At 30.0% G+C, this 9,004-nt stretch overlaps 1 long non-coding RNA gene across 2 annotated transcripts; it reads right to left on the reverse strand.

The window, feature by feature from the left end:
* Positions 1,000 to 6,350, reverse strand: LOC104707906. Of its 2 annotated transcripts, none has more exons than XR_754721.2 (7): positions 6,098 to 6,350; positions 5,917 to 5,963; positions 5,588 to 5,799; positions 5,418 to 5,475; positions 4,453 to 4,498; positions 1,646 to 1,797; positions 1,000 to 1,217 (listed from the first exon to the last, which is right to left on the reverse strand). It is a non-coding gene; the product is annotated as an uncharacterized LOC104707906 (long non-coding RNA). The 2 variants fall into 2 exon arrangements; XR_754720.2 differs by having other exon boundaries at positions 5,917 to 5,968.

The raw sequence follows: 9,004 nt of genomic DNA on the forward strand, positions 1-9,004 counted from the left end.
GTTTTTTTGTAAAGTTGCGTCTGTTCTAAATAATATTTTTTGTAATAAGTTTTCATTTTGATCGTTGTGTTTTTAGTAACAGTTTATGTTTAATGTCTATATATTCAAACTATTGTATTACATTCAAATTCAAATGATTTCATAATCTATAATTTTAAATTTAATTTTTTTAAAAATACTTTTCCAGCAATATCACGGGGTCTGAGACTTAGAGTTAGGAAACAAAGGAAGCGAAAAGTTGGATAGAGCTATATTTGATTCGATGGGTGGGTTTTGAATTTGTGTGTTAGTGTTACGTGAATGACTTATTATATATAGTAAAATTAAAAAGTGAAAGGACTACTTGTAATTTTAAAAAGTAACTTTACTAAAGATGAAAAATACTCCCTCTGTCTCACATAGATTGATGTTTTAGAGAATATTTCTTGTCTCTAAAAGATTGATTTTCTATATTAAAAAAACTAAAATGATCTTTTTACTTTATATTTTATTTCAAGTGGCATAATATTTAGTGGGTTATGTTTTCTCTTTCTACTATAAAATAATTATAAATTAGTTTAAAAATAAAAAACTTAACTTTTTCTTAATATGTGTGAGACTATTGAAACATCAATTTATGTGAGACAGAGGGAGTAGAATTTATCTATGTATAAAGCAAAATATAGCAATCATTATGGATATATAGATTGGTTGGAATAGATTTTATTCTGAAATAACATATAATGGAAAAATAGAGGTGTGTTGATACTCTTACACATGTCAATTTGCTTTTGCTGTATTAATATCCACATTCTTGTATATTCCTAATGCTAGCCATATTTGGACGAGACTGAAATACGTTTCCAGAACATGATCCAACACGCTCAAATTCAATGTCGCTCTTGTTCCATAAATCTTTTGGTTGTTTATCATAAACCCAATTGCGTATTTTTTTGTAATCTTCTTATAATTAAAAAGAGAAGTACAAATAGGAGAATGTCCAAAATCTCTAATCTATTTACTCAAATTGCCACTCAATTATTACTAAACTAAAGAAGACAGTTAATTGAAATTGAGAAGGACAAAATTGACTTAAAAAACATAATAAATCGATTTCATCTGTAGGGTCCACGTCTTTATCCGAATACCCACCCGATAATTACTTCCTATCCAATGACTTGGGTATTCTTTATTTATTTTGGGCTTCGCCGTTAGACAATCTTATAAGAAGATTGGACCTTACTTATATGCAAAAATACAAATACTCCAATTAATCGAGAGATTGTTTTAATGGCATAAGATTTAATGTATAAATCAGTTCACATCAATTTACGCAAATCATTGAAATTTATTATATCTCCAATCAACTTATAATCAGGTCTAAGTTAACTAATTCCATAATAGCATAATTTCTTAAAAAACGCAAATAAAGATCAAACATACCTAATTTGATATCATAAAATCAAAACAAAATTGAATAAAAAGATTTCGTACTTTCCATTTAAGATTATCACAACTCAATCACTATGAAACCCTATGTTACCAACTTCAGTATAGATCTATTCTATAATCATTCTAATCTCATCACATCAATCAGCATCGAAAACTCAAATAGCAAAACTCAAAGTCCTTTCAGTAATTCTTAATGGCTCAAGCAATTACTTACCTCAATGATGTCAAGCCCTACAAGACATCTTGGAGAGTGCAAGTCCGAGTCCTTCACTCTTGGAAAACTTACACCACCGCTTTTGGAGAGACCTTTGACATGGTCCTCGCAGATGTATATGTAAGTTAAACTGCAACCTTCTTCTCATCTACCTGTTTAATTTCAAATTGGAGAATGTCAACTCATAACTACACATTATTACAGGGAACAAAGATACATGCTTCTGTTAAGAAGGATTGTATGAATCGTTTCGAAAAGTATATGGTGCCTGGTGAATGGAAAAACATTCAACACTTTGGATTGGTTTATGCAGAAGGTCAATTTACACCAACAAGCCACCGTTACAAAATGAATTTACTAGCTCAAACCATTGTCACAAGGATTGATCCACTATCTGATGACCACTACCTCTCTCTGACTACTTTCAAAGATGTGGAGACTGCTGGTCTAATTACAAACATTTTAATTGGTAATATATACAATTATTCTCATGTTAAGTCTTATAATTAAAACTGGATTATGATTCTATTTTAAAAATTGTAGACATTGTTGGACAAGTTGTCAATGTGGGTGAAATGGAGACCATTGATGTTAATAGTAAGCCGACCAAGAAGATTGATTTCCAACTAAGAGATGAGCTGTAAACTACAAACTTCTAAATTATTTTTCAAACAAACTGTGTGTATTATTGCAAACTCTTTCAATACTTCGCAACTTATCATCAATCCAGACTACCATGAGATTGTGGAGTTTAAGAACAAGTATATTATATTACGTTGATTAAAAATAATTTTAGTATACTGAAACTAGAATGGTTTATACTTATAATGCAATTGTTGTTTATAGGTTGCCAAATGATGGTCTTGCCCTTGAAGTCATTGACAACAACCCAAACCCAGAATTGATAGTGGCTGCAGGTCCTGAATTTGCTGATCAGTTTCCTATGAGAACTATCGAAGAGGTTTTCAATATGATAGAGGTAATACAAATAGAAAAAAATATATAAACTTTAATATAATATAAAGTCCGTTCTCTTTCATAACAAGAATAACTAAACCATAGGCATTTTATGAATGCTAGGTTGGGAGGGTCAGAGTCATTTGCACCATATATGCAATAGATACAGACTGGGCTTGGTATTACATTGCATGTAGGAAGTGTAATAAAAAGGTTACTCAGGTGGTAACTACTTCAATAAAACCTCAATTTTATTGTGATTCTTGCAAAGGAATAGTTACTAATGTTCAAGCTAGGTTAGTATATCAAACTTTTGTTCCATATATAACTCGCTTACTTTCAAATTGCTAGTTTATAACTACCAAATTTTATATACTTATAAAGGTACAAGCTGCATGTTAACGTGATGGACCAGACTGGGCAGATGAAATTGATGCTTTTTGATAGTATGGCTTTTGACATTGTTGGCTATCCTGTAAGCAATCTTCTGAACGGATTATGGGATGGGGTTATTTTCTAAACTAATCGTCAATGCAACAATGAAAATGTTTCACTAATGCTAAATTTTTAACTATTAAAATGACGTTATTGAATTCACAGATTGTTGATCCTGAAGCTTTGCCTGATTCTATTAAGAACTTGGTTGGCAAAACATTCAAGTACCTGATATGTGTAGGTCCTGAAAATCTCTTTAATGGATTGGATACCTATAAGGTGTCTAGGGTGCTGTCAAATGATACAGGTGAAAAAGAAGAGGATATTCCAGATGATTCAAATGACCAGGTAAAATAGCACAATACGTTTAACTAGATAGGTATATTATTCTTTCATTAGAAAATTTATTAACTCGAATAAACTTCTATTGTATCAGGGATCCCTAATGCTTACCTACAGTCCAGATCCAACAGGAACTACTACTCCATCCTCTAAGAGATCACTGATTGAAGATCTCTCCTCTCCTTTGGATCATTCATCCACTACGAAAAGGCTTTGTCTTGATTCCATGGATGTTTTCAAGATTAAGCAGGAGAAATTAACCAAAACAAAATTGATCCGAGAGGCTACTAAGGGTATGAATGGAATCCAAAAGTTTGTTAAGGTCGAACCAGAGAAATTGGGTTGTGGCAAGCAGAAGAAGTAGAAGTGTTTAAAGACTTGGATGGTGGCAAGCGACTAATTGAAGTCTTTGGAGAGGTTTTCTAAGCTTTATGTTTTTTTTTTAAATTCTATGAAATAAATGCTTTCTTATCTTGATTCTCATTGTTTTCTTTAATTCTATGGAATACATTTGCTGGTTTTAATTTTATTTTAACAACTCTCTTTACCATCATATTCTGCTTAAACATATATTTTAATATATTTACTACTAACTGTGTCCACATATCCTAAAAGAAGATATATGTCAATTATTCATTAAATAAACTTCAGTTTGTGTTTGACAAAAAAACTTCAGTTTGTATTACTCAAACTATTTAGAAGTTGTACAAATAACAGTAAATGTTGTGCTTATATTCAACATGGATGAATGACCAAACAGTCAACACACAATTGGACTAACATTGTTAACACTGGTATGATACGTGGATTTTAAAAGTATTGACCTCTGTTTTGATGTTCTCCGAGTTTCTATATCTCATAGTATTTCACTAAGAAGATTAACGTATAAGCTCTCCAAGCCAATTTGTAGATCGTGACTATTGTGTTTTTATTTAGAAGAGTAAATGCCCCCTAAAAAACCTCCACAAAAGTATTGAAAGAGTTTAATCTAGATTATATGAATGGTTATTCTGTCTAACTACTAACGTGCACCAATATATATTATAGGCAGATATCATGATAATAATAATTACCTGGAAAACTTATAAAGGGCATACATTGCGTTTGAAAGATGGGTCCCTGCCAATTACATAAACAAAAACATTTAATATACTTTGCTTGAAATCTGTAACAAATAACTTGCAGTTGACATGTTACCATATCAGGACAACAAATTACAGAAAATCCACAAAGTTTATGAATATTGTATATGTTTTCATTTGCATAATCTCATTACTACCGTAAATAACGAAATATGATTTACTTAATAATCAAAACCTTCCAAATCTTAACCAAAGAAATTATACAATCTAGAATAGTATAAATAGGGACATTGTCAAAGAGCTACTCATCAGACACATTTCTTAGTTCCACTCAACTATTCTTATTATCACTTAATTTCTCGGTATGGCTACCAACCAAAACAACAAAAACAATCAACATCCACTCCTATCCGCTTGGTTTGATCTGAACAATCAATGTTCATATGCAAGACAACTAACTTTCGAAGATATTTCAGGTTTTTATTATTGGAATCCCAAAGAAAAAAAAATCATAAGAAGGCAAAGAATCATCAAGAGGGAAAGGACAACATATGTTTCAAGTAAGATTGATGGTGATATATATTTGAAACTCCTATTAAGGTATATCAAGGGACCAATAAGTGATCAAGATATGAGGACATATAATGGTGTGATTTACAATTCATACAAAGAAGCATGTTTGGCGAGAGGTTTATTAGAAGAATAAAATGTTAAGGATCACAATCCATCTACCTGTTTGTTTTTTATCTTCTTAAAAATTCTATTCTAGATTGCTTTCTGGCTTCATTTCATCAATATTAAAACTTTCATGTTCTGTTTATTTCGGGCAAAGGAAATCCAGAGGTTTACTAACTCCTTCTCAGCCAAAAATACTTAAAATTAGTGGCCAAATAAATTATTTTTAACAAAACTAGCAGAAACAAAAATGGTGTCGAATTAAATCTTGAATAACTTACTAGGATTGTGTAGAGATTTTTTCTTTACTCCACTTCAGATTTTATAAGGTAGTTTAAACTAACGAAAAAAGCAGAATTAGCAGAGAAAATAGGCAAAGTAGACATTATATTTGTTTAAAGAAGATGATATATATAGTCGGTGTTAAACCACAATTGATTTGCTTTCTTACCATTGATTTGCTTTCAATACACCAATATGTTCACAGTCCTTCTTCAATCCAATTTATGCAATTCCAATGAGCGTCTAATTCAAAGAAATTAAACCATGTCAAAAGAAAACGATTAGCATTAGAGTTTCGAATTGAACATAGTAGATGTAAAGACATAATTTAAAAGGGTTCTGGATCCTTATCTTTCATTTAGGCTTCTTTTATTTGTTTTCCTGTTTGTAAGAACAAATCAACAAAAAAGGAAAACAGAAAATTCAAGATAAATCAGTATATTAATTCGATTTAAACAACAAGAAACCAAAAGTTACAAATTGGAAAAAGATTCAAACCTGTTAAAGAAGACCCATATTCGATCCAATTCGTTTGGAATCCACACCTAATCTATGATGAAAAATATTAGAATAAGTAAATGAGGAATCCATCCATACATAATATATTTAGTAATTGAGGAATCTACATCGAATCTATGACGAAGAAGGAGAAAATTGAATTAAAAGATCATTCTATTACCTTACATATCCATTGATGTCGAAATCTGAGAATTACAAAAAGATAGATTTCGGATAAATCCGATCAATTTTGTGTAATCGGAGAATTAAAAAAAGACAGATTATCGGATAAATCTGCTGATGGATCTTTTACTGGGATTCCGAACTGAAAATATCATTGCCTCAGAGATTATCGGATAAATCCTATCAATGTTGTTGAATCATTTTTTTCTGGATCAAGCAAACTCTCTTTGTAAATCGTTTGGACGTTTCTTCATTTTTTTTCTTTCTCCCGATAACAAAATTCAGAGGATAAGAGTGTTAATGGGCCAATTTTGGATTCACAATAAAAACCCATCTATTCTACTGATCAACACTTATAAAATTATAGTCCATTAATTCATTGTTTATGTTTCATCTATACTAATATTATAACACATTATCTTTATGCTCATAATAATACAAAGTAAATAAAATTTTATTTTATTTCAGATTATAGATATAAATAAATGAAAAAAGAAAAAGAAATAAAAATAAACCCCACACGTATTATATTTAGTTTCAATCATATTAAAAATATAAAACGAAAAACTTTTCTATTTGGCAGATAATTTATTTTCAAAGAAAAAGGAATATAATCATTAGCAAATGGATTACAGCTTAAGGTTCCTGAAAAAAAAACAACCAAATATCTACTTCAGGGTTGTATCTCCGTCTAAAGCCCGTCAAAACACCGTGTACACACAACTTCATTATTAAATAAATAAATAAGCCAATTTTATATCAAAATATTCAAAATATAAAATTTTACCATTCACACTACTAATGTGTCATATATATTAGAAACCCACTTTTACTTCATCTTTACACTTTATTTTAAAACTACATAAATAAAACAACTATAACTTCATATTATTAAAAAAAAAACATATTACTACACATTTCCGAAATAAACATTTTTAAAAAATTTGTTACTTACAACATAAAAAAAATATTTAAAAATTTATGTAATCTATATACAAATAACGTTAGCATAATTTAGTTAATATATATTAAATAATATCAAAACTATCCCGCGGTATACTTGGTACTGATTATGACATTTATAAAGTATTTCAACTATCTAATTCTTTTGTGAAATAAATTAATATATAGACTTTTTTTATTATATTAAATTTGGTTTCAAAATAATTTATTAGATAGTGTCAAGTCAATCAATCAAGTTTTATTTAATTTTAATTTTTTTTATATGGTCACTTATATTTACATAGGTTAAAATTTACAAATTAAAACATAAACAAAGCATAAGTAATACTTAAGAAAAAAAAAGGAAAACTATAATAATATTTGCATCAAGTAATCAAAACTTCATTTTAGTAAATTCATTATCTTCTTCAATTTATTTGTGTTTCACTTATGAATAAAACAATATATATTTTGCACAAAAAATATAATATATATATATATATATATATATATCAAAATGGTAGATAATTTTCTATTCAATTAAAAATTAATACTAAATAATTGATATTTTTATTCTAAAATTGAATATTCATTTTATTGGCTAATACTCATGTTAAATAAGATTAGTAATATCAACGATATATGCTAACAAAACAATAATTAAGTTTGGATGATACTTTTTGTAAGAAGCATTTCACATCACCCATTCCCAACGTTGATTTAAGGCGTTCAAATCAACATCTTTCAGTTTTACAAACCCATTTTCTTATTTTTAAAATTTAAACGCACTCAAAAAAAAAAAAAAACTAAGCAAATAACACCAAAATGAATCATAAAAAAAACAGAAATTAACCTAAACCATTCCTGAATGCTAGATCCTTGTCTGTCATTATGAAAGTGGTTTTTGCAGTCTCCTTTATACAACTTCTTAACTGTGAAATATTGTGGATAAATTTGCTAGTACGCCAATATCTTGGACATAGAGAAGGCTATAATTATTCTCAGCGACTTCAAGATTGCAGAAATAAGCTGCTTTTCTAAATCTTTTGTCAGCAAATTCTCCCAATCCCATTTGGGCCAACATGTTTGCCTCGAAAAGTTATTGTGTAGTACTTCGCCTCCCCACTCAACCGATTAGATAAGAGCGTGCAAATCGCAGCTGGCCAATACCCAATTGACATGGTATTGATTTCTAGACCCAACCACCAATTTCCATAACCTACAATTTTTACTTATTTGTTAGTAAAAATATATAAAATAAATAAGTAATACAAAAATCTAACTTAGAAGCATGCATACATAAAATGTGTTTACCATTTCTCAGCTTGAGGCACAACACAAGTGAAGATGCAGTTGCCGTAGCAGGCTGTTGTTGGAACAAGGAGCTGCAAAGAAACAGGACTTTGCATCTGTGATCAGACAGGTGATGCATGACAAGAAAGCGCAGCTGACGTGTCATGGTTGTTGTGAGTTGGATATGGAGATAACGTAGAATCAAAAGAGAAGATATTTGGAGGATATTCTTCTCGACGATTAAGGAAGGAGAGATCTTGGCAAACAAGTAATTGCCTTAGACAAAGATTGGAAGATCTTGTAGTTGGGATTTTGTTAGGTCAAGTATAAAAGACCGATGGGTTAGTCGTAGGGTTTTTAACACTTTGAAAACCTTTGGTGAAAGATTGTAAACTTCAAGGCTGATCAAAGAAAGCTAAGAAGATTAGTGTGGGGGTATTCTCTTAGATCTACACTAGGGTTAGTTTAGATAGAAAAGAGGAGTGTGGTTAGATTTATTCTTGTAATCATTAACGTGTATAATAAGAATAAATACAGAAGCATTTGCTTGGTGTTTTCCAAGCAGAAGTTTGTGGTGTAAATCCTCTATACCTTTTCAATTGGTATCAGAGCAGACACCTGATAAAAGTCTGTTTGTCTTTTCGACAGGTGAGATCTTGCGACAAAAGGT

The sequence above is a fragment of the Camelina sativa genome, chromosome 8, assembly GCF_000633955.1.
Source record: "Camelina sativa cultivar DH55 chromosome 8, Cs, whole genome shotgun sequence".
Classification (NCBI taxonomy): Eukaryota; Viridiplantae; Streptophyta; class Magnoliopsida; order Brassicales; family Brassicaceae; genus Camelina; species Camelina sativa.